This window comes from Callospermophilus lateralis, unplaced genomic scaffold (assembly GCF_048772815.1).
Source record: "Callospermophilus lateralis isolate mCalLat2 unplaced genomic scaffold, mCalLat2.hap1 Scaffold_66, whole genome shotgun sequence".
In the NCBI taxonomy this organism is placed as follows: Eukaryota; Metazoa; Chordata; class Mammalia; order Rodentia; family Sciuridae; genus Callospermophilus; species Callospermophilus lateralis.
The window spans coordinates 5252691-5269930 of NW_027514882.1; positions in this window are offsets into that span (position 1 = coordinate 5252691).

The window sequence follows — 17240 nt, forward strand, 5'->3', positions numbered from 1 at the left end:
GACAGCTTTGGCTCTTGCCACCACAACCACAGCCTGCCCAGGCAGGCCAACACAGGCTGTGGACACTCAGGTGTTTGGTCAGGAACTCCAACCTGCACCAGGCAACGGAGCAGACCACTGTGATCCCCTTCAGGGGCTGAGCGTATGGTGGGTGGTGGGCGTATGGCGGTGGGAGCCATGATCAAAGGCTCCCAGGAGCCTTGTTGTGCTCAACTGCCCATCAGGGGAGTCTTGTCCGCTTCCCTACCCAGTGCATCCTCATGTGCCACAGGTTTCGGTCCCTCCCACTCCAGCCAGAGAGAATTCCTCTCCATGCCACCCACCCCTTGATTTGGTTTAGGCCAGGCCAAGGCGGGGTTAGTAGGAAGATTCCATCCAGTCATAATAACATTCAGTTTGATGTCACTCAAATTCTAAAGCTGACTAAACTGTTCAAACAGCTTTTATGGCCTCTATTGGTCTTTGTGTCCCTTGCCTTTTGTTTGAGTGACTCAGTCCTTTCCCTGCCCTTGTGCTCTCCCTATTTCCTACCTTCCTTGCTTCCTTCCTCCCTTCCTGGGTTTTCCCCTTTTCTTCTTCCTTCTTTTCTACCTCCCTGCATCCCTCCAACTTTGCCTTCCTCCCTTCCAACTTTCTCTCTCCCTTCCCTCCCTTTTCTTTTCTTGCAAGTGTTTGGGGTGAAAGTCCATGGCAGGCCAGCCCCAAGCTAGGCAAGGTCACTGCCACTGAGCTACAACATCCCCAGACCTGCTGCCACTTCCTATGCAAGTAACTTGAATTATCTCTAAAGAGAAACTCTCACATTAGTCTACTTTCAAAGTAATTTCAGAAGAGTTGCTAACATGGGCATAAATCAGTTATGACAAGTCATTTTTGAAAAGCACGGCACAGCTAATGTTCCTCCAAAGAAGGAGTGGAAAACTTAATTGGTTTTCAGGTCAGCATTTCTAGACTAGTACAAACCCTCCTAATCCTGATCTCTCCTTAGTCCTATGATTTCTTTAAGTGTCCCCTTTGCTCCTGTTCATGGAGTCATGTGTACAGAAATTATACCTGGTTCTATTGAACTCTACTTAATTCTTTCTCACCTCTGTGCTCCTTTGGCCAAGTCACTCCTCAACACTTACTGTAACCCTTTCAATTTTTTTGTCCATTTTCATTTAAAAAACTCTTTCAAAAATTGAACCATTTCGCATGCAGACACAGTCTTCTTGATCTGCTATCAATCCCCCACTACTGACATTGTAAGTTATTGAAATGTACACTTCCGGACCGTTTTCAGATTTTTGATTCCTGTATATCTATCTGTCTATCTATTTACAAACATAACATGGTATTCTGAAAGAATCGTTCTGCTTTTGGAGCTCTACATTGTGTTTTCCAGAAGCAGGCCTATTACACAGAGATGAATCCATGTTACCTAGATTGAGTTCAAACCGGAATGTGCACTCTGATTCCCATTATATTGTTCTACCTACTGATGGACAGTTCAGTTATATCCAGACCTCACCACCTCCCCCATTGAGTAAAACCCTTGTGAAGAGACATGTAGATGCCTTTATGAACATATTGATAATTTTTCATGGCAGTGTTTTCCAAAAACCAGTTAGTAAAATCAATTGATTCCTTTGCAGCCTGAAATTACCTTCATTCCAGTTTACTGGTATAAGAACCGCAGTATATCAGCAACCATTCTCCAATAGTAGTTCAGGCAGAAGTCATTCTAGATAACAAGCAGTGCCGGATCCTCCATGTATTTTACACAGCCCATGACGGGGGACATCCGTCCATTCGTTTAGAACAACTGATGTTTTATGCTGGCAATTTACGTTTATTTAAAGGAGTGATTAGAAAACAGGTGAGACAGACTGATTAGATTCAGTATGTATGTTGGCTTTGTTTTTCTAGGCCTGAAGTTTTCACATTTCAATTAAGTGTAGGTTAAGTATCAGGCAGATTCTTCACTGGGCTTCAAATGTGATAAAGTTGCTTCTTATTTTTAAGAAGGCCGTTGCAATCCTGCATTTATTTTACACCTCAGTGCTTGTTTTACACACAAGCACACACACACACACACCACACACATCAACACACACACAAACACATAATTAGAGCACATTTAACACTCAAATAAAGCTTTACCTACTGATTCATAACTAGGGTATTTTTTTTAATAAGTATTGTGTCTTGGTCTCTACTGGGGAAACATGGTTCAATGTGAGTTCTCTGGTTTGTTGTAGGGCAGTGAACGTTCACTTGTTGGCAATGATATAGAAATGGGGAGTAAGAGTTTAAAAGTTTTTACAGTAGGTAGGCAGAGTCAGAGTATGGAATCTAAGAATAAGAAATTGGGGAATTTCCTCTTTATTTCTTCATTTCAACCTCCTAATAATTCATGTATATTTTCCAAAAGTCTCCCAGAAAACAAGGACTAGGTCAATCCACATATCAGTGAACCATAGCAGAATGCGACTCTGAATTTCATATAAACAGTCATAAAATCAAAAAGACAGGTGCTGGGGTTTTGGCTCAGCACTAGAGTGCTGGCTTCACACTTTCAAAGGTCCTGAGTTGGATCCCCAACACCATACGTGAAAGGAATGAATGAACCAATGCATGAGTGTATGATGAATGAATTAAAGGTATAAGGAGGAGGAGGAAGAGGAGGAGGAGGAGAAGAAATAGAAGATGATGATGAGAAATTTCACAGAAGGGAAAAAGGGGAGGAGAGTGAGTTTAAAGTGTGGTTTCCAATTCCCAAACGTTAAATTACAGCAGACGGGATAGAGAGAGAAGATGGGAGGGCAGGAGAGGGGGGATAGTAGAGGCTAGAAAAGGTAGCAGAATACAACAGTTACTAACATGGCATTTTGTAAAAACGTGGATGTGTAAACAATGTGATTGTGCAATCTGTATATGGGGTCAAAATGGGAGTTCATAACTCACTTGAATCTAATGTAGGAAATATGGTATCTCAAGAGCTATGTAAGGTTTTAAGCAACCAATATAAAAAAGAGGTCTTCATTTTTCTTTGTAGTTGAGATCTCCTGTTTCCTTGACATGTTTAGTTGTGTTCTCTCCTTTAGTCCTCCCATGCTCTAGTTATTCTGATATGGAAAAACTAGCTGAAATGCCCAACCAGTCTCTAAATCAGTGACACTTTTTCATTAAGCCTAAAGTCACTTTACAATTGCTACAGTCATACTAAATACACTTCTTTGTTTGGAGTTTAAAAGATATTTCCATCAGCTAGATTACAAGGACCTAGAACTCCCATTCTTGTTTATGTAAGAGTGGCTTCATCAGATTAAATGCCGTTCTCTGGAATAACATAAAATAGGAATAATTTACTCATAAGATTCTTACGTAAACCATCTTTATTTACAAAATACTATCTTAAGAATTATTGTTTCATTGAGCTTCAATTGGAGCCAAAGTATAGTCAATTACTGAACTAAAAGCAGTTACTTAAAAACTAAAAATGAGAGATAAGTCAAATTACATTTGAAGAGAGAGCAACAGCATGAGGTTTCTTGTTTGGTTCTGGATGTTGAGTAACAGGCTCATTTGCAGGTGGAAGGAACCCTTCAGGCAACTCACTTGTACTTTCAGAATGGGGGTGAAGAGGGCTGAATTCCAGCTCTTGGGGGAAGATTTTGTGAGGAAAACCCCCTCCCTGCATAGACACTTCGCATTGGAAATGGAGTGGGTGGCGGGTCAGGTGGAAAATAATCTCCAGGTTCCCAGACAAGTTTCCTGGGAGAGGTGGAGGAAAAAAAAGGTCCTCTTCTCATGAACTGACTCCTTGGGTCAACTGGAAACAAGGCACCTCTGACTGGAGGGAAAGGTGCCAACACAGAGCCAGAGCCAGTTGCTTGGTTTTCAGCATGGAGAGGTGAATCAGGCACATCAGAGTCCAAAGGAGGCATATTAGGAATTCTGTGTTCTGCTGGTCCCGATGCTCTACCACAATTTGAGTAAAACCTATCTTGCCTTTGTAGAGGAAGACGTGCATCAGAAGAATATGGTTGGCCTGGCGGAGGGATCATCAGCCTGCTGGCCTGTTCCCCTGGAGGAGAGAGGGGCCCAGTCTGAGAAGGTGCTCTCTGAAAATCAGTGAACTTATGACAGCTGGATTCTCTTCCTTTACTGCTAGTCGCATGTTCCAGAGGATTCTCCAGGGCCCCTTGACCCTCTTCCTCCTCCCACTGGAGTGAAAGATGAGAGTGTGAGTGGACCACTCTTTTCAAAATGAGGAGGTCTCCTTTCAGATGAAGGGTGACCTATTGGTGAGGGCCCATTTGGAGAAGGCTTTCTGCCCATTGCTGAGTTGGAAACATCCAGTGCATCATAGGGATCTTTTTCTACAAGTTCAAATCTAAGCTCCTTCTCAGTTAATTTCTGTCTGTTGCGTGCATTTTGTTTCCTGAAATAACTGAGGTTTCTTTCAGCAATCTGAGCTGCCAACTCACTAGCATCTGCTTCTTTCTCGGAGGAAGTAATCTTCCCCAGACAGGAACGAATGGTACTCTGCAATTTTTCTTCAAGATATTGGGCTCTCTTTCTGTAGGTCTCCAGCTCTTTTATTGTATGGCTCATCTTTTCTTCGACTTTGGAAAGTTTCTCCTTTTGCTCCACACGGCAGTTTTCCTCCACTCTTAATTTCCTGTGCAGTTTCATCATATTTTCTTGACAGCGTTCCATCATGACTTTAAAGTTCTTCTGTAGGGTCTCATTCTCACTTTGCAGCTGTGCATTTTCGGACTGCAAGGATGCCTGTTCAGTCTGCAGACTTTTAAGGTGTTCTGTAAGGTCTTCCGTGGTTTTCTCCACTTCAGATGAGAAAGTACATTTTTGATTTCTTCCTCCTTCCAAGATTTCTAAGGAGGCCTTTAGCTTATCACCATAAACCAGGTTCCTCAAAGCTCCTTTGGACTCATCCTCCAAGTGAGCACCAATTTCGGGTTCACTCGTCTTTCCCAGTTCCAGGTGACCACCATCCCTTTGGGCTCCCAGGCTTGGAGAAGATCTATCCTTCATCTTCAGCAAGCATTCACTCAGAGACTCCATGTGATTTTCTGTGTCCCTTAGAACTTGTTCTCCAGCTACTTTAGAGTCCTCTAATATGATGTTTGCTTTATATTGGACACCTCCTTGTTGCCTCTGTGCTTCAGCTTCTCCTTGTATTGTTGGTCTCTGCGTTGGCGGAAGTAGGGATCCTTCATTCAAAACCTCTTTGATTGCCAGCTTCAGTTCTTCCTCATTCACTTGAAAGAGTCTCCAGTTTGCTTTAGCTTCAGCTATTTGTGATCTGAGGGATTCAGATTCACCTTGGAGGGACTGTATCCTTCTTGATAGATGCGCCATCGTTTCATCCTGTTGACCATGTTGAGCCTTCTGTGCTTTGAGCTCTTCTTCTAGAAAGAGCATTTCAACGCCATGGCTGGATTCGGGCCTATGCAGCTTTTCGTCGGTTGCCTCCAGCTGTTGTGCTTCTCTTGAACCCTTCTCAAACCTGCAATCCTTTAAAGATGATTCTAAGCCTTCATGTTCTTTTTCAACAAGGCTCACTTTTTCAAGAAGTCCACATTTTGCCTCAATAAGTCCAGCAAGATTTAGAGCCAGCCTTTTTTCTCTTCCCACGTAAAGCCTGCTACGAACCGACTGAAAACCTCTCCAGAAAAGTGAGAGAACAGCAAAAAATCCAAGAGCTGTACACATCACCAACTCCCAAGGAAAGCCATGAGGAAGATGGCCTGGCTTCATGTCTTCGGACAATGCTGCCACAACCCTGGGTGCTTCTTCCAGAACCACCCACTAGGATGGCTGAGAGGCAGCCCTTGGCTCCTCCATCACGCCAAGACAGCTTTGGCTCTTGCCACCACAACCACAGCCTGCCCAGGCAGGCCAACACAGGCTGTGGACACTCAGGTGTTTGGTCAGGAACTCCAACCTGCACCAGGCAACGGAGCAGACCACTGTGATCCCCTTCAGGGGCTGAGCGTATGGTGGGTGGTGGGCGTATGGCGGTGGGAGCCATGATCAAAGGCTCCCAGGAGCCTTGTTGTGCTCAACTGCCCATCAGGGGAGTCTTGTCCGCTTCCCTACCCAGTGCATCCTCATGTGCCACAGGTTTCGGTCCCTCCCACTCCAGCCAGAGAGAATTCCTCTCCATGCCACCCACCCCTTGATTTGGTTTAGGCCAGGCCAAGGCGGGGTTAGTAGGAAGATTCCATCCAGTCATAATAACATTCAGTTTGATGTCACTCAAATTCTAAAGCTGACTAAACTGTTCAAACAGCTTTTATGGCCTCTATTGGTCTTTGTGTCCCTTGCCTTTTGTTTGAGTGACTCAGTCCTTTCCCTGCCCTTGTGCTCTCCCTATTTCCTACCTTCCTTGCTTCCTTCCTCCCTTCCTGGGTTTTCCCCTTTTCTTCTTCCTTCTTTTCTACCTCCCTGCATCCCTCCAACTTTGCCTTCCTCCCTTCCAACTTTCTCTCTCCCTTCCCTCCCTTTTCTTTTCTTGCAAGTGTTTGGGGTGAAAGTCCATGGCAGGCCAGCCCCAAGCTAGGCAAGGTCACTGCCACTGAGCTACAACATCCCCAGACCTGCTGCCACTTCCTATGCAAGTAACTTGAATTATCTCTAAAGAGAAACTCTCACATTAGTCTACTTTCAAAGTAATTTCAGAAGAGTTGCTAACATGGGCATAAATCAGTTATGACAAGTCATTTTTGAAAAGCACGGCACAGCTAATGTTCCTCCAAAGAAGGAGTGGAAAACTTAATTGGTTTTCAGGTCAGCATTTCTAGACTAGTACAAACCCTCCTAATCCTGATCTCTCCTTAGTCCTATGATTTCTTTAAGTGTCCCCTTTGCTCCTGTTCATGGAGTCATGTGTACAGAAATTATACCTGGTTCTATTGAACTCTACTTAATTCTTTCTCACCTCTGTGCTCCTTTGGCCAAGTCACTCCTCAACACTTACTGTAACCCTTTCAATTTTTTTGTCCATTTTCATTTAAAAAACTCTTTCAAAAATTGAACCATTTCGCATGCAGACACAGTCTTCTTGATCTGCTATCAATCCCCCACTACTGACATTGTAAGTTATTGAAATGTACACTTCCGGACCGTTTTCAGATTTTTGATTCCTGTATATCTATCTGTCTATCTATTTACAAACATAACATGGTATTCTGAAAGAATCGTTCTGCTTTTGGAGCTCTACATTGTGTTTTCCAGAAGCAGGCCTATTACACAGAGATGAATCCATGTTACCTAGATTGAGTTCAAACCGGAATGTGCACTCTGATTCCCATTATATTGTTCTACCTACTGATGGACAGTTCAGTTATATCCAGACCTCACCACCTCCCCCATTGAGTAAAACCCTTGTGAAGAGACATGTAGATGCCTTTATGAACATATTGATAATTTTTCATGGCAGTGTTTTCCAAAAACCAGTTAGTAAAATCAATTGATTCCTTTGCAGCCTGAAATTACCTTCATTCCAGTTTACTGGTATAAGAACCGCAGTATATCAGCAACCATTCTCCAATAGTAGTTCAGGCAGAAGTCATTCTAGATAACAAGCAGTGCCGGATCCTCCATGTATTTTACACAGCCCATGACGGGGGACATCCGTCCATTCGTTTAGAACAACTGATGTTTTATGCTGGCAATTTAGGTTTATTTAAAGGAGTGATTAGAAAACAGGTGAGACAGACTGATTAGATTCAGTATGTATGTTGGCTTTGTTTTTCTAGGCCTGAAGTTTTCACATTTCAATTAAGTGTAGGTTAAGTATCAGGCAGATTCTTCACTGGGCTTCAAATGTGATAAAGTTGCTTCTTATTTTTAAGAAGGCCGTTGCAATCCTGCATTTATTTTACACCTCAGTGCTTGTTTTACACACAAGCACACACACCCACACACCACACACATCAACACACACACAAACACATAATTAGAGCACATTTAACACTCAAATAAAGCTTTACCTACTGATTCATAACTAGGGTATTTTTTTTAATAAGTATTGTGTCTTGGTCTCTACTGGGGAAACATGGTTCAATGTGAGTTCTCTGGTTTGTTGTAGGGCAGTGAACGTTCACTTGTTGGCAATGATATAGAAATGGGGAGTAAGAGTTTAAAAGTTTTTACAGTAGGTAGGCAGAGTCAGAGTATGGAATCTAAGAATAAGAAATTGGGGAATTTCCTCTTTGTTTCTTCATTTCAACCTCCTAATAATTCATGTATATTTTCCAAAAGTCTCCCAGAAAACAAGGACTAGGTCAATCCACATATCAGTGAACCATAGCAGAATGCGACTCTGAATTTCATATAAACAGTCATAAAATCAAAAAGACAGGTGCTGGGGTTTTGGCTCAGCACTAGAGTGCTGGCTTCACACTTTCAAAGGTCCTGAGTTGGATCCCCAACACCATACGTGAAAGGAATGAATGAACCAATGCATGAGTGTATGATGAATGAATTAAAGGTATAAGGAGGAGGAGGAAGAGGAGGAGGAGGAGAAGAAATAGAAGATGATGATGAGAAATTTCACAGAAGGGAAAAAGGGGAGGAGAGTGAGTTTAAAGTGTGGTTTCCAATTCCCAAACGTTAAATTACAGCAGACGGGATAGAGAGAGAAGATGGGAGGGCAGGAGAGGGGGGATAGTAGAGGCTAGAAAAGGTAGCAGAATACAACAGTTACTAACATGGCATTTTGTAAAAACGTGGATGTGTAAACAATGTGATTGTGCAATCTGTATATGGGGTCAAAATGGGAGTTCATAACTCACTTGAATCTAATGTAGGAAATATGGTATCTCAAGAGCTATGTAAGGTTTTAAGCAACCAATATAAAAAAGAGGTCTTCATTTTTCTTTGTAGTTGAGATCTCCTGTTTCCTTGACATGTTTAGTTGTGTTCTCTCCTTTAGTCCTCCCATGCTCTAGTTATTCTGATATGGAAAAACTAGCTGAAATGCCCAACCAGTCTCTAAATCAGTGACACTTTTTCATTAAGCCTAAAGTCACTTTACAATTGCTACAGTCATACTAAATACACTTCTTTGTTTGGAGTTTAAAAGATATTTCCATCAGCTAGATTACAAGGACCTAGAACTCCCATTCTTGTTTATGTAAGAGTGGCTTCATCAGATTAAATGCCGTTCTCTGGAATAACATAAAATAGGAATAATTTACTCATAAGATTCTTACGTAAACCATCTTTATTTACAAAATACTATCTTAAGAATTATTGTTTCATTGAGCTTCAATTGGAGCCAAAGTATAGTCAATTACTGAACTAAAAGCAGTTACTTAAAAACTAAAAATGAGAGATAAGTCAAATTACATTTGAAGAGAGAGCAACAGCATGAGGTTTCTTGTTTGGTTCTGGATGTTGAGTAACAGGCTCATTTGCAGGTGGAAGGAACCCTTCAGGCAACTCACTTGTACTTTCAGAATGGGGGTGAAGAGGGCTGAATTCCAGCTCTTGGGGGAAGATTTTGTGAGGAAAACCCCCTCCCTGCATAGACACTTCGCATTGGAAATGGAGTGGGTGGCGGGTCAGGTGGAAAATAATCTCCAGGTTCCCAGACAAGTTTCCTGGGAGAGGTGGAGGAAAAAAAAGGTCCTCTTCTCATGAACTGACTCCTTGGGTCAACTGGAAACAAGGCACCTCTGACTGGAGGGAAAGGTGCCAACACAGAGCCAGAGCCAGTTGCTTGGTTTTCAGCATGGAGAGGTGAATCAGGCACATCAGAGTCCAAAGGAGGCATATTAGGAATTCTGTGTTCTGCTGGTCCCGATGCTCTACCACAATTTGAGTAAAACCTATCTTGCCTTTGTAGAGGAAGACGTGCATCAGAAGAATATGGTTGGCCTGGCGGAGGGATCATCAGCCTGCTGGCCTGTTCCCCTGGAGGAGAGAGGGGCCCAGTCTGAGAAGGTGCTCTCTGAAAATCAGTGAACTTATGACAGCTGGATTCTCTTCCTTTACTGCTAGTCGCATGTTCCAGAGGATTCTCCAGGGCCCCTTGACCCTCTTCCTCCTCCCACTGGAGTGAAAGATGAGAGTGTGAGTGGACCACTCTTTTCAAAATGAGGAGGTCTCCTTTCAGATGAAGGGTGACCTATTGGTGAGGGCCCATTTGGAGAAGGCTTTCTGCCCATTGCTGAGTTGGAAACATCCAGTGCATCATAGGGATCTTTTTCTACAAGTTCAAATCTAAGCTCCTTCTCAGTTAATTTCTGTCTGTTGCGTGCATTTTGTTTCCTGAAATAACTGAGGTTTCTTTCAGCAATCTGAGCTGCCAACTCACTAGCATCTGCTTCTTTCTCGGAGGAAGTAATCTTCCCCAGACAGGAACGAATGGTACTCTGCAATTTTTCTTCAAGATATTGGGCTCTCTTTCTGTAGGTCTCCAGCTCTTTTATTGTATGGCTCATCTTTTCTTCGACTTTGGAAAGTTTCTCCTTTTGCTCCACACGGCAGTTTTCCTCCACTCTTAATTTCCTGTGCAGTTTCATCATATTTTCTTGACAGCGTTCCATCATGACTTTAAAGTTCTTCTGTAGGGTCTCATTCTCACTTTGCAGCTGTGCATTTTCGGACTGCAAGGATGCCTGTTCAGTCTGCAGACTTTTAAGGTGTTCTGTAAGGTCTTCCGTGGTTTTCTCCACTTCAGATGAGAAAGTACATTTTTGATTTCTTCCTCCTTCCAAGATTTCTAAGGAGGCCTTTAGCTTATCACCATAAACCAGGTTCCTCAAAGCTCCTTTGGACTCATCCTCCAAGTGAGCACCAATTTCGGGTTCACTCGTCTTTCCCAGTTCCAGGTGACCACCATCCCTTTGGGCTCCCAGGCTTGGAGAAGATCTATCCTTCATCTTCAGCAAGCATTCACTCAGAGACTCCATGTGATTTTCTGTGTCCCTTAGAACTTGTTCTCCAGCTACTTTAGAGTCCTCTAATATGATGTTTGCTTTATATTGGACACCTCCTTGTTGCCTCTGTGCTTCAGCTTCTCCTTGTATTGTTGGTCTCTGCGTTGGCGGAAGTAGGGATCCTTCATTCAAAACCTCTTTGATTGCCAGCTTCAGTTCTTCCTCATTCACTTGAAAGAGTCTCCAGTTTGTTTTAGCTTCAGCTATTTGTGATCTGAGGGATTCAGATTCACCTTGGAGGGACTGTATCCTTCTTGATAGATGCGCCATCGTTTCATCCTGTTGACCATGTTGAGCCTTCTGTGCTTTGAGCTCTTCTTCTAGAAAGAGCATTTCAACGCCATGGCTGGATTCGGGCCTATGCAGCTTTTCGTCGGTTGCCTCCAGCTGTTGTGCTTCTCTTGAACCCTTCTCAAACCTGCAATCCTTTAAAGATGATTCTAAGCCTTCATGTTCTTTTTCAACAAGGCTCACTTTTTCAAGAAGTCCACATTTTGCCTCAATAAGTCCAGCAAGATTTAGAGCCAGCCTTTTTTCTCTTCCCACGTAAAGCCTGCTACGAACCGACTGAAAACCTCTCCAGAAAAGTGAGAGAACAGCAAAAAATCCAAGAGCTGTACACATCACCAACTCCCAAGGAAAGCCATGAGGAAGATGGCCTGGCTTCATGTCTTCGGACAATGCTGCCACAACCCTGGGTGCTTCTTCCAGAACCACCCACTAGGATGGCTGAGAGGCAGCCCTTGGCTCCTCCATCACGCCAAGACAGCTTTGGCTCTTGCCACCACAACCACAGCCTGCCCAGGCAGGCCAACACAGGCTGTGGACACTCAGGTGTTTGGTCAGGAACTCCAACCTGCACCAGGCAACGGAGCAGACCACTGTGATCCCCTTCAGGGGCTGAGCGTATGGTGGGTGGTGGGCGTATGGCGGTGGGAGCCATGATCAAAGGCTCCCAGGAGCCTTGTTGTGCTCAACTGCCCATCAGGGGAGTCTTGTCCGCTTCCCTACCCAGTGCATCCTCATGTGCCACAGGTTTCGGTCCCTCCCACTCCAGCCAGAGAGAATTCCTCTCCATGCCACCCACCCCTTGATTTGGTTTAGGCCAGGCCAAGGCGGGGTTAGTAGGAAGATTCCATCCAGTCATAATAACATTCAGTTTGATGTCACTCAAATTCTAAAGCTGACTAAACTGTTCAAACAGCTTTTATGGCCTCTATTGGTCTTTGTGTCCCTTGCCTTTTGTTTGAGTGACTCAGTCCTTTCCCTGCCCTTGTGCTCTCCCTATTTCCTACCTTCCTTGCTTCCTTCCTCCCTTCCTGGGTTTTCCCCTTTTCTTCTTCCTTCTTTTCTACCTCCCTGCATCCCTCCAACTTTGCCTTCCTCCCTTCCAACTTTCTCTCTCCCTTCCCTCCCTTTTCTTTTCTTGCAAGTGTTTGGGGTGAAAGTCCATGGCAGGCCAGCCCCAAGCTAGGCAAGGTCACTGCCACTGAGCTACAACATCCCCAGACCTGCTGCCACTTCCTATGCAAGTAACTTGAATTATCTCTAAAGAGAAACTCTCACATTAGTCTACTTTCAAAGTAATTTCAGAAGAGTTGCTAACATGGGCATAAATCAGTTATGACAAGTCATTTTTGAAAAGCACGGCACAGCTAATATTCCTCCAAAGAAGGAGTGGAAAACTTAATTGGTTTTCAGGTCAGCATTTCTAGACTAGTACAAACCCTCCTAATCTTGATCTCTCCTTAGTCCTATGATTTCTTTAAGTGTCCCCTTTGCTCCTGTTCATGGAGTCATGTGTACAGAAATTATACCTGGTTCTATTGAACTCTACTTAATTCTTTCTCACCTCTGTGCTCCTTTGGCCAAGTCACTCCTCAACACTTACTGTAACCCTTTCAATTTTTTTGTCCATTTTCATTTAAAAAACTCTTTCAAAAATTGAACCATTTCGCATGCAGACACAGTCTTCTTGATCTGCTATCAATCCCCCACTACTGACATTGTAAGTTATTGAAATGTACACTTCCGGACCGTTTTCAGATTTTTGATTCCTGTATATCTATCTGTCTATCTATTTACAAACATAACATGGTATTCTGAAAGAATCGTTCTGCTTTTGGAGCTCTACATTGTGTTTTCCAGAAGCAGGCCTATTACACAGAGATGAATCCATGTTACCTAGATTGAGTTCAAACCGGAATGTGCACTCTGATTCCCATTATATTGTTCTACCTACTGATGGACAGTTCAGTTATATCCAGACCTCACCACCTCCCCCATTGAGTAAAACCCTTGTGAAGAGACATGTAGATGCCTTTATGAACATATTGATAATTTTTCATGGCAGTGTTTTCCAAAAACCAGTTAGTAAAATCAATTGATTCCTTTGCAGCCTGAAATTACATTCATTCCAGTTTACTGGTATAAGAACCGCAGTATATCAGCAACCATTCTCCAATAGTAGTTCAGGCAGAAGTCATTCTAGATAACAAGCAGTGCCGGATCCTCCATGTATTTTACACAGCCCATGACGGGGGACATCCGTCCATTCGTTTAGAACAACTGATGTTTTATGCTGGCAATTTAGGTTTATTTAAAGGAGTGATTAGAAAACAGGTGAGACAGACTGATTAGATTCAGTATGTATGTTGGCTTTGTTTTTCTAGGCCTGAAGTTTTCACATTTCAATTAAGTGTAGGTTAAGTATCAGGCAGATTCTTCACTGGGCTTCAAATGTGATAAAGTTGCTTCTTATTTTTAAGAAGGCCGTTGCAATCCTGCATTTATTTTACACCTCAGTGCTTGTTTTACACACAAGCACACACACCCACACACCACACACATCAACACACACACAAACACATAATTAGAGCACATTTAACACTCAAATAAAGCTTTACCTACTGATTCATAACTAGGGTATTTTTTTAATAAGTATTGTGTCTTGGTCTCTACTGGGGAAACATGGTTCAATGTGAGTTCTCTGGTTTGTTGTAGGGCAGTGAACGTTCACTTGTTGGCAATGATATAGAAATGGGGAGTAAGAGTTTAAAAGTTTTTACAGTAGGTAGGCAGAGTCAGAGTATGGAATCTAAGAATAAGAAATTGGGGAATTTCCTCTTTGTTTCTTCATTTCAACCTCCTAATAATTCATGTATATTTTCCAAAAGTCTCCCAGAAAACAAGGACTAGGTCAATCCACATATCAGTGAACCATAGCAGAATGCGACTCTGAATTTCATATAAACAGTCATAAAATCAAAAAGACAGGTGCTGGGGTTTTGGCTCAGCACTAGAGTGCTGGCTTCACACTTTCAAAGGTCCTGAGTTGGATCCCCAACACCATACGTGAAAGGAATGAATGAACCAATGCATGAGTGTATGATGAATGAATTAAAGGTATAAGGAGGAGGAGGAAGAGGAGGAGGAGGAGAAGAAATAGAAGAAGATGATGAGAAATTTCACAGAAGGGAAAAAGGGGAGGAGAGTGAGTTTAAAGTGTGGTTTCCAATTCCCAAACGTTAAATTACAGCAGACGGGATAGAGAGAGAAGATGGGAGGGCAGGAGAGGGGGGATAGTAGAGGCTAGAAAAGGTAGCAGAATACAACAGTTACTAACATGGCATTTTGTAAAAACGTGGATGTGTAAACAATGTGATTGTGCAATCTGTATATGGGGTCAAAATGGGAGTTCATAACTCACTTGAATCTAATGTAGGAAATATGGTATCTCAAGAGCTATGTAAGGTTTTAAGCAACCAATATAAAAAAGAGGTCTTCATTTTTCTTTGTAGTTGAGATCTCCTGTTTCCTTGACATGTTTAGTTGTGTTCTCTCCTTTAGTCCTCCCATGCTCTAGTTATTCTGATATGGAAAAACTAGCTGAAATGCCCAACCAGTCTCTAAATCAGTGACACTTTTTCATTAAGCCTAAAGTCACTTTACAATTGCTACAGTCATACTAAATACACTTCTTTGTTTGGAGTTTAAAAGATATTTCCATCAGCTAGATTACAAGGACCTAGAACTCCCATTCTTGTTTATGTAAGAGTGGCTTCATCAGATTAAATGCCGTTCTCTGGAATAACATAAAATAGGAATAATTTACTCATAAGATTCTTACGTAAACCATCTTTATTTACAAAATACTATCTTAAGAATTATTGTTTCATTGAGCTTCAATTGGAGCCAAAGTATAGTCAATTACTGAACTAAAAGCAGTTACTTAAAAACTAAAAATGAGAGATAAGTCAAATTACATTTGAAGAGAGAGCAACAGCATGAGGTTTCTTGTTTGGTTCTGGATGTTGAGTAACAGGCTCATTTGCAGGTGGAAGGAACCCTTCAGGCAACTCACTTGTACTTTCAGAATGGGGGTGAAGAGGGCTGAATTCCAGCTCTTGGGGGAAGATTTTGTGAGGAAAACCCCCTCCCTGCATAGACACTTCGCATTGGAAATGGAGTGGGTGGCGGGTCAGGTGGAAAATAATCTCCAGGTTCCCAGACAAGTTTCCTGGGAGAGGTGGAGGAAAAAAAAGGTCCTCTTCTCATGAACTGACTCCTTGGGTCAACTGGAAACAAGGCACCTCTGACTGGAGGGAAAGGTGCCAACACAGAGCCAGAGCCAGTTGCTTGGTTTTCAGCATGGAGAGGTGAATCAGGCACATCAGAGTCCAAAGGAGGCATATTAGGAATTCTGTGTTCTGCTGGTCCCGATGCTCTACCACAATTTGAGTAAAACCTATCTTGCCTTTGTAGAGGAAGACGTGCATCAGAAGAATATGGTTGGCCTGGCGGAGGGATCATCAGCCTGCTGGCCTGTTCCCCTGGAGGAGAGAGGGGCCCAGTCTGAGAAGGTGCTCTCTGAAAATCAGTGAACTTATGACAGCTGGATTCTCTTCCTTTACTGCTAGTCGCATGTTCCAGAGGATTCTCCAGGGCCCCTTGACCCTCTTCCTCCTCCCACTGGAGTGAAAGATGAGAGTGTGAGTGGACCACTCTTTTCAAAATGAGGAGGTCTCCTTTCAGATGAAGGGTGACCTATTGGTGAGGGCCCATTTGGAGAAGGCTTTCTGCCCATTGCTGAGTTGGAAACATCCAGTGCATCATAGGGATCTTTTTCTACAAGTTCAAATCTAAGCTCCTTCTCAGTTAATTTCTGTCTGTTGCGTGCATTTTGTTTCCTGAAATAACTGAGGTTTCTTTCAGCAATCCGAGCTGCCAACTCACTAGCATCTGCTTCTTTCTCGGAGGAAGTAATCTTCCCCAGACAGGAACGAATGGTACTCTGCAATTTTTCTTCAAGATATTGGGCTCTCTTTCTGTAGGTCTCCAGCTCTTTTATTGTATGGCTCATCTTTTCTTCGACTTTGGAAAGTTTCTCCTTTTGCTCCACACGGCAGTTTTCCTCCACTCTTAATTTCCTGTGCAGTTTCATCATATTTTCTTGACAGCGTTCCATCATGACTTTAAAGTTCTTCTGTAGGGTCTCATTCTCACTTTGCAGCTGTGCATTTTCGGACTGCAAGGATGCCTGTTCAGTCTGCAGACTTTTAAGGTGTTCTGTAAGGTCTTCCGTGGTTTTCTCCACTTCAGATGAGAAAGTACATTTTTGATTTCTTCCTCCTTCCAAGATTTCTAAGGAGGCCTTTAGCTTATCACCATAAACCAGGTTCCTCAAAGCTCCTTTGGACTCATCCTCCAAGTGAGCACCAATTTCGGGTTCACTCGTCTTTCCCAGTTCCAGGTGACCACCATCCCTTTGGGCTCCCAGGCTTGGAGAAGATCTATCCTTCATCTTCAGCAAGCATTCACTCAGAGACTCCATGTGATTTTCTGTGTCCCTTAGAACTTGTTCTCCAGCTACTTTAGAGTCCTCTAATATGATGTTTGCTTTATATTGGACACCTCCTTGTTGCCTCTGTGCTTCAGCTTCTCCTTGTATTGTTGGTCTCTGCGTTGGCGGAAGTAGGGATCCTTCATTCAAAACCTCTTTGATTGCCAGCTTCAGTTCTTCCTCATTCACTTGAAAGAGTCTCCAGTTTGTTTTAGCTTCAGCTATTTGTGATCTGAGGGATTCAGATTCACCTTGGAGGGACTGTATCCTTCTTGATAGATGCGCCATCGTTTCATCCTGTTGACCATGTTGAGCCTTCTGTGCTTTGAGCTCTTCTTCTAGAAAGAGCATTTCAACGCCATGGCTGGATTCGGGCCTATGCAGCTTTTCGTCGGTTGCCTCCAGCTGTTGTGCTTCTCTTGAACCCTTCTCAAACCTGC